Source organism: Berghia stephanieae, chromosome 7, assembly GCF_034508935.2.
Source record: "Berghia stephanieae isolate SIO BIC M18660-M18661 chromosome 7, UCSD_Bste_1.3, whole genome shotgun sequence".
Classification (NCBI taxonomy): Eukaryota; Metazoa; Mollusca; class Gastropoda; order Nudibranchia; family Aeolidiidae; genus Berghia; species Berghia stephanieae.
Genome location: NC_088366.1, coordinates 40,072,326 through 40,081,542, shown reverse-complemented (window position 1 = coordinate 40,081,542; position 9,217 = coordinate 40,072,326). Strand labels below are relative to the sequence as shown.

General features: G+C 35.3%; 1 protein-coding gene across 5 annotated transcripts in view; it reads right to left on the bottom strand.

Moving 5' to 3' along the window:
- LOC144977224 (solute carrier family 12 member 4-like) overlaps positions 1-9,217 on the bottom strand; it is a 199,050-nt gene that overhangs the window by 181,754 nt on the left and 8,079 nt on the right. Inside the window, exon 1 of one of the 5 annotated variants that reach the window (XM_078922206.1) lies at positions 2,672-2,796. The exons of 3 other annotated variants lie outside the window; for them this stretch is intronic. The gene's annotated coding sequence lies outside the window, so the exon portion shown is untranslated. Of the gene's footprint in view, positions 1-2,671; positions 2,797-9,217 lie in introns of those variants that run through there. One more of the 5 variants, XM_078922208.1, reaches the window with a different exon arrangement.

The window sequence follows — 9,217 nt, the reverse complement described above, 5'->3', positions numbered from 1 at the left end:
AAAAATTGGTGCGCAAAATTAGTTCGTAGAGGATGCGAGACTGTGTGTGTGTGTGGTGTGTGTGTGTGTGAGTATATGTGTGTGTGTGTCTCTTTCTTTCTTCCTTTTTTTTTTGGGAGTGCCTACGTACACGGTAACGGGGCATCTAGCCTCAGGATCTATGTACACGTAAACCGGTTTACCGTTGCAACATTCTGTCAGTGATGGTCCTCGCTGTCGTGAATCGCGCACTCGTGTGTGTGTGTGTGTGTGTGTGTGTGTGTGAGTTGTTTTTTTAAAAATCAAAACAATTTTAACCATTAATGGCGAGATTCCATCTTACACTCCCCAAACTCCAGATCTTAGTCTTAATGTTATCATTAAAAGACAAGCTTTGCGATTTATAGTTTAATTGAAGCCCGAGTCGAAATATACTCTTACTACTGCTCTCTTGGTGGAAACGATTTATTCTGCATAAGCAATCTGGAGAAAAAAATCAGTATCACTGTAAAAGGTTAAAATTTCACGAAGTACGCTCCGTGAACACCGCTGTAACAATCCTTTGATCTACGTCATCAGGCAACCCATTGTTTCTTTCATCTTTACCCATTCCCCCTTACTATCCCCCCATCCCCCCGCCCATCTCTCTCTCTCTCTCTCTCTCTCTCTCTCTCTCTCACCCTCTCTCTCTCTCTCTCTCTCTCTCTCTTGTCATAATGTTATCCCTTCCCCTTCCCATCTCAATGTAAAATGAAAACGTTCTGTTGTTTGCAGATATACATGTATGATTGTTTTGTTTTCTCTCTCTCTCTAGGCTAGGATTAAAAACCAAGACATCAGGTGATGGGTGTCTAATGCCAAAGTATAGATTCTCTCTTTGGCCAATTTAGTCACGCATGTGGCAGTCCAGCTATTTACTATGTTCTGCCTATACCACACAATAAGTGGGATTTTGGGGGGTGGGTACGAAAGAAATCAAGGTCATAAGTAACCGTGCACAAGAGCTGTATAGGGAATTGGTTTCTGGGGGTCTTGCAAATACCAAATATTTTATGGAAAGCTTTTTCGAACTCCAAGACGTCTGGTTTGTTTTGCTATCTTGGAACAAACGAAACAGAGATGTCTTGATGTGTGGCCTAGTTGTCTGATTTTGTGACCTGGATGTAAGGTTTTGTGACTTAGATGTATCCTTTTGTGTGTGCAAGCCATGCGGGTAAGTACGGCGATAGCTTGCCAGTTGAGGAAAAAAAAAGGAAGAAGCAGCGTATCCGCATTTGAAAAACAAAACAAAAAAAAAACTGAAAAAACAAAACAACTTAACCTTTTAAAGGCGAATATCAATCTTACTTGGACCAAAAATAAAATCTTACCGTTTTCATCAAAAGACAAAAAACAAATTACAATTTAAAAACTTGAGCTTTTATATAGAGCAATATCCACCCAACGTGCTCAAAGCGCTTTTTATCAATATTCTTACTGCTCTTATGGTGGAAACGTTTGTTTTTTCTGCGTTAAAAAATAATATAAATGAAGACTATTATTTGAAAAACAAAAAAATCAGTGTCACTGGCAAAGGGTTAATTGCAGTACTCCTGCATCCAGTGAGACTCCTACGGCACTTGCTAATCATAAAAAAAGGAAATAGCAGCAATCAACAATACTAAGGTGAAAAAAAAAGAAGAAAAAAAAAGTGGGTAGGGGGGGAGAGCAAACCCAGTAGCAATGCAACCTTTTAGCGGCGAAATTCGATCTTTGACCTAACACCAAATCTTCTATCATCAAAAGACAAGTAACGGCAAAACTATTATAGACAATTGAAGTCCGAGTTGCGATAGTCTGACTACTCTCTTGGTGGAAACGCTGTATTCCCCGTTAACAATAATAAAGATAAAAGCAAACTACTATCTAAAAGCAAAAAATTAGCTTCGCTGTTAAGGGGTTAAGAACACCTGCAACTGCAACTGCCAGCATCCTTGAGATGTCTAAGTCACCAAGGTCACCAATCGACACGTCTCCCTCTCGTCGGCATGCACCCCCTCCCCCCCCCTCCACTCTCACGGTGGTGGTGGCGGCGGATAAAAAAGGCCTTTTTTCTTTTATTCAATCAACTTGACTGCTGGTGGACCCTAGGCCTCTCTACAAGTCCAAGAAATAATACTCACTTTTTCTCTTCGCCAACGAAAATATCTACCCCCTACCGGTCTAATTATTTGTAGCAGACGACAAATTTCTCAAAAAGGTCACGTGACACTGTAAAAACAACACAGGAAGTCCATGAAAGCTTATTTACGACATTTCCTTTGAACCGTGTAAACAACAAAATTTCGTTTTCATTCGACTCAACGGGTCAGATTGGCCGGTATTTTTTTAACGAACTAAAGTTCTGAAAAATCAAAATGTTTCTTAGAAAGTTGAAAGATGCTAGTTTTTGAAACAGAGGTAGGTTTTTAAAAAAAATCTTTATATTTTACGTGAATGCATGCTCAAGGCGAGTTGGACGTGCAGTGGAGGTTGGTCGGCCAAAGGCCCACCTCTCTAGTCATAGTCTAGCTAATTTCTTTTTCTATGACTATGACTATGACGATGATGCGGTGCTGCAATCTTGAATTAAAAAATCGGCTTTTTGTTTTTAAATCCCAGTTCAAAGACATTACAACGTGTGCATCAATTTTTGATACACTATTTAAATTACCTAATCTGGGGCAGTATGTCACTTGTGTGGATTTATTTAAGGCTTTAGACTAAGACTAAGACCAAGTTCCGAGACATCGACATCAAGAAATTTTGTGAGGAAGTGAAGATTGCCAGATAAATTTTGGAAATAAGTCAAATATCTCCCCGAGTCCTTAAGAAATCATTATTCTAATCATCACTTTTTCTGCTGAGTTCATAACAGTAAATAAATAACGATTGAATAAATGAATGAATGAATAATAAACGTTATTTGTTTGGTAGGAAATTGGGTTTACAGATATTAATTACAAGACGTATTTGTTGTTGTTTGTTATTGGTAAAAAGATATGTATATTTAAACAAATTCCATTCTTTTTTCTCGCTACATTCTAGAGTATTTAATCATTTTGTAATTTTACTTTCAAAACGCCAAATGGGTAATCTGGAAAAGATTGGGGGGTTGTTTCTTTTTTCTTCAAGAGAAATCATTCCTTTCTACAAGGGAAGCGACTCGCGAATCTCGCGAATAATTTCAGACGCGGAAAGCTGGATGACGGATGATGAAATTTACCTGAACAAATTCCCGACCATTTCCAGACCCATCTACCCAAAATGGTCAACCTTATCCCGATTTCCCGATCTAGTGTGGGAACCCTGAATATATTATAACTACTACTACTAAAAATAATAATAATAATAAATATTTATTGTCCATAAATATGGCAATTTGTTACACTTGTTATAACGTTAAATGATAACTGTAACATTGAACAGATATTTCACTCTCTCTCTCTCTCTCTCTCTCTCTCTCTCTCTCTCTCTCTCTCTCTCTCTCTCTCTCTCTCTCTCTCTCTCTCTCTTCCTCTCATTCTTTCACACGTGCGACATAAACATATTCATTTCGTTTTCAATTTGTTACAATTGTGGCAATTCGACACCAAAAATTATCATTATCAATTGGTCAGTTAATCTAACATTATATAAATTAATCAGTTAATCAGTCAACGAATCAATCCTTGGTTTTTCTGTACCATATGAAATATTCAAAAATGTTATTGCTGATGGAAAGAACGTTGATTTATACTTGTTAGTTCTACATTTAATCTGACAAAACCTTCTCCCATATGGTAAAAGACTAAATTCATGGTATAAAATATGTTTTTTATTGTTGGTAATTGAGAATGCTTTCCTTTCTATTGCTTTTCCAGTGAAGTTCTACTCCATCAAGAGGATGGTTTATTATTTTTGATGCCTCTTTGATAGATTTTGAAATTTTTGATTTATCTTTAAGTCGGCATCCGCCAAACCATATAGTGCAGCGAAACGCAATTACACTTTTAATCAATGAGTCATAAACTCTTAACATAGTTTTCTTCCCTACTTGAAATGTTCTCAATTTCCTTAGGATGTATAATCTTTGGGCAACTTTCTTAGATATTATATTAATATGTTGAGAGAAATTGAGGGAACTATCAATGGTTATTCCTAAATATTTAAAATAGTCAACTATCTCAACATCATCTTTACCGATCGTCACACACCTTTTATTTTATTATGAATATTATAATATGGCCATGACTTTAAAAGTAGATTCGCCATTAGCAAAACATTTTTTACAAATAATTCGATGTATGATCAGATAATACCAGATAATCAATTTTAAAACTATAGTCAGAATTTTTATTAATGGCGCGTGTTTTTCTGGTTTTTCTCAGCTGCTGTCCCTCTATCAAAAGTTGTAAAAATGTTTGTCAACCTCTGAATCAATTTGTCTTAACTGAATCTAGATTTTGGATCGTATTGATGCCATATTAAAAAAGTTTTCTTTTTTAAGACCTATAAAAAACTACTTTAAAACAGCTGACATAAAATTAGAGATTTTACACTGTAAAAATGAAAAAAGTTAAGCACCACAAAGTATGAATGAATTCATCGTATTTCCAAAAAATCTTGTGCTGACGTACTGATTATGAGTTCACGTCATACTTCTTTCCAAATAATAACAATTCGATTTAAGTGTTATAAGAATATCACTTATGTAGTTTGTATTAATTTTGAATTTATATTTATGGCATTATTTCTCCTCATGTCGCAAATCCAAAGACTGATATGACAATCTCTCGCTTTAATCCATTTTTGTTATGCTGAACGTTTACAGGCCTTAAGGTTTTAAAAACATATTTAGGTCTTAAACAACACGTACGGTACGAATCTCTTCGGTCCATCTGTAATTTCAAAATGTTATCGATATGTCATTAAAGAGGACGGCAATAGTTTTGGAATTTCACAATCAACCATGAGAAGATCGTTATCGAATTACGACAGAGAGATCACCGTGTAGAACGACGTGGCAAAAAAGGATCATATATAATTGTGATATGGATATCATCCAAAGATGTATGGGTGAGCGTAAATATACATCCGAAAAAATATTGGACGTCTGATTATTCAAGCAGAAAAAGGCCCATGGGTTCTGGGCAGAGAATCATTGTTATTCTTGCAGGTAGTAATGATACTGGATATTTAAAAGGATGCCATGCCATTTTTCCTTCTCTGCATCATCTGGAATATTATTTTGGGGTCAATGCAAAGGTGTTTTAAGACTTACGTTTGCTGCCCTCCATGGAAGCATCCAGCTGTATTGTATTGGACAACGCTACCATTCGTTGGCCCATGGTCTTTTTAAGGCTCCAACTTTGGCAATTATAAAACTCGACATGATTTCATGGTTTCAATCAGACAGTACTACATATTCTGACCATTTATCAAAATGCTAACTATACTCCTTTGTAAAAAAAAAATGAAACAGAAACAGCTTTCAAAGCAGACTGTCTAATCAGGGAGTTTTGACACGAGGTTGCGCGACTTCCCCCATATCACCGTGAGCGCAATCCAATCGAGGTCATAGGGCCTAAGTAGAGGGAAAGATTGAGAGGAAGAACACCAAATTTACTCTCACCGACGAGGCAATAAATGATAAAGAGTAGACCGAGAAAAGGCATGCCTCAACCTTCGCAAACTAGAGAAAAATTACATTTCATTGGATAGATATGTGCTCGGAATAAAAATAAAGTGGAGAATAAAAATCTCTCGTAATGTGTAGAAGAAAAAGATTGGTAAAATCAGGCTTTAGCTTAAAATCCATTTTTAAAAAATGAGAATATCGCAGAAATAGTTCGTTTGGTATTAAAATTGATTTCAGATAATTAAACGCATCACAATCAAAAGATTAACCATATAAAAATCCACATTGAAGCGTAAGAATTTAAAGTAAAATCGAATAGAAAAACACATGTAAACAAAAACGTGTCCTGCAGGCAAGGCGTGTTACAAGATAATAATAATAATAATAATAATAATTAATAATAATAATAATAATAATAATAATAATTAATAATAATAATAATAATAATAATAATAATAATAATAATAATAATAATAATAATACTTTATTGCGTCCCAAAAAGGATTTTTTTTTTTGTACAGACGTGTTATAATTCACACAGTAAGACAAATAGATAATGAAACTATGATGAATATATAAATAAGGATTGGCTTCACAGCCAGAGCCGCGCTTTATGAAATAATTCCAACACTGTAAAATAGTTAAAATTGTCACTATAAATTTTAAATTGAAAAGACTGCAAAACGAATAAATTGTTTTTATAAAGCCCAATACTGGACGCAGAAAATATTTTCGGTGTCTCTCTGTTTTTGTTGAAATAGAGAAAGGGCGACCACTCCTTCCTGACATAATAACTGATGGCCTTAGTGGATGATGCTGGTAATTTAATGTTTTAGTTATTTAACTAATACAAAATTTCTCATATAAAAGATCTACATTGTCAACATCATTTATATAGCATTTAATGGATTAAAAAAAAAAATTTGAATTAATTTTGTTCCTTTCCACTGCTAACTGGAAATTGCCTCCCCAAGCTGTTAAACAAGTAATGTGCAGAGTGTTTTATCTATTCAAAACTGAGAAAGTTTTGATAAAAAATAAGTACATCTGCACATCTTATGTTTAATTAATTTCAAGTGTTCATCCCACTTGAGCCTGTAATAAATCGTTTCACCAAGGTATTTGTAGTGAGAATCTCGCTGGACGAATTAGTCCTTTAATTCTAACGGTTCTATCGGTTTCTTCGCTCTCTTAAAGTCATTCACTAGCTCCTTTGTCTTGCTTATGTTAAGCTCTAGATGGTGGGCATCACACCAAGACACAAATAAATTAATTTCTTGTCTATAAGCCACATCGTTGTCATTTGTTATAAGGCCTTGAAGAGCGATGTCATCTGCAAACTTTATTAAAGGTACAATCAGGTTATGACTTCTACAGTAATTCGTGTATATCGTGAATAATACAGCGGACAGTACACAACCTTAAGGTGCACCAATATTAGTAGTTATACAGGAAGACAAGTTTTGTCCTAATTGAACATACTGTGCTCTCTCCGTAAGAAATTCGAGCACCCAAGCAAGTATATACTTGTTTAAATTCAGAATAGTCAATTTTTGAACAACCAACTGAGTTGCATTATATTGAACGCTGAAGAAAATTCTGCAAAAAGCATCTGCAATAGCTCTTAGCGTGATTTATAAATTTTGATGTTTGTAAACAGCAAAACGGCATCCGCTACGCCACGTCCTGGTTTGTTAGCAAATTGATGACTATCACTCAATGGCATAAACTGGTTCCTAATCTTAATAAGAACAAGTTTTTCTAAAGTTTTCATGACTATTGGAGTCAGTGCAACAGGCCTGAGATCGTTCATTGATTCAAATTTTTCTTTTCTTTTTGTTTTTTGTTTTGGAAGAGGAATAATTTTTGAAGTTTTCCAAATTGCAGGGATCGAAACGCATTGGAGGGACGTGTTAAAAAATTTGTATAAATTGGGGAGGCTGATGGGCACATTCTTTTAATAAATGTCCTTTAAACCCATCCGCATCCGGCCCAGCATACTTTCTCTCGTTTAGTTTCGAAAATGTAAATCTCATTTCTTCTTCACTGATCTCAATAGTCATTTCATCTTCCAAAGCCCTGTCTAATTTATGTTTTACATTTTCAATATAAAATTAAGCATTTTTCAATTTTACTTTTGTACCTGTCTCTATAACTAGATATTAATCTCTTTATCTCTTTTTGTTTTGTTTTAAGATCTTTTTTGTTTCCCCCAGTAAAGAGAGTTTTCTTTTTGTTTAATAGAAGTTTTAGATCTTTTGTTATCCAAGGCATGTTATTATGATAATATCTTATTTCTACAACACACATGCTGTTCAAAAAATTTTAAATACTCCCACACAGTCATTCAGCTCATCCACACTATCACATGATTCGATAAAAACATTCCAGTCAGTGCATTCAAAACATCCACGCAAATCTTCAAACACACTTCAGTTCCAGACGTGTACAGTTTTCTTTACTGGTTTTACACGTTTAAAAATAGGGCGGTAGGCGAGGTGTAGCAAGAGCATGCAGTGGTAAGATAAACCTAGTGGGGCACGGGGTGAACATTTTTAACATTACACAGGAATAAATCTAATGTTTATTTGTCCCGCAGTCCACGTATTGATAAAGTCCCGGGAGAGTGAAATCATTACAGTGGTTAAAATCACCGGTGACCATCAATAAGGCGTCGGGTGACTTTATCTGAATGTCCTGTATTTCTTTCCTCTAAATATTTTTTGCTGTGTTGTTGTCTGATAGTGGTGGAATGTAGACGTTGGTAATGATGACATGAATATATTCACAGGGTAGATAATATGGTCGTGAAGATACGGTAAGAAATTCAATATGATCGTCACAGTATACTTTCTTTGTCTGACAGTTATTGGGAAGGCACCATAATATGTTGTTAATGTATGTGCATACCCAACCCCAACCCCTCACAGATCTGATTACACATTGATATAAAGCTGAAGCTTGACCTGGAGCTGAAGCTAGATATTCATAGTTAACTACGTATCAAGTGTCTCACTGGGAGAACAAAAGAATGATCAACAAAGCCAAACATATCTAGAACCCATGTAAAATCACAAGCATCACGCGTTGATAGCCATCAATGTTAACAAAGAATGCGTGGGTGTAGTGAAGAATGAATAAAAAAAGAAGAATCACATTCACAATGCCATTATTTCTGTTTACAAAATAAATCGAACAAAGAAGGCCTAATTCAAAGCAGTTTGAAGACGACACTTGAACACAATATAATCCTCATTTATGATGGTAATCCATGGAATTAAACTTTAATTAATTTAAAACAAAAAGATGCAACACGATGAGCATGGAACTGTTGAATGAATCGCCTATTGAATTTCACGCCTACACACACACAGTGACACATAACCGACACACAATAGGGTGGCCTAAATCGTTCGCAACAATAAGCGTGAGGAATTGCCTGATGTGTTAGCCTTGGTCCTGACCAACAGCAACACGTACCACGTAGAACAAGACATGACGCCTGTTAGGCGTTATTACATTTTTTCCGACTGAGAGAACGCTGTGTGGTGATTTATTTCAAACCCTTCATAACTTTCTCATGATTTTAAATAACACAAT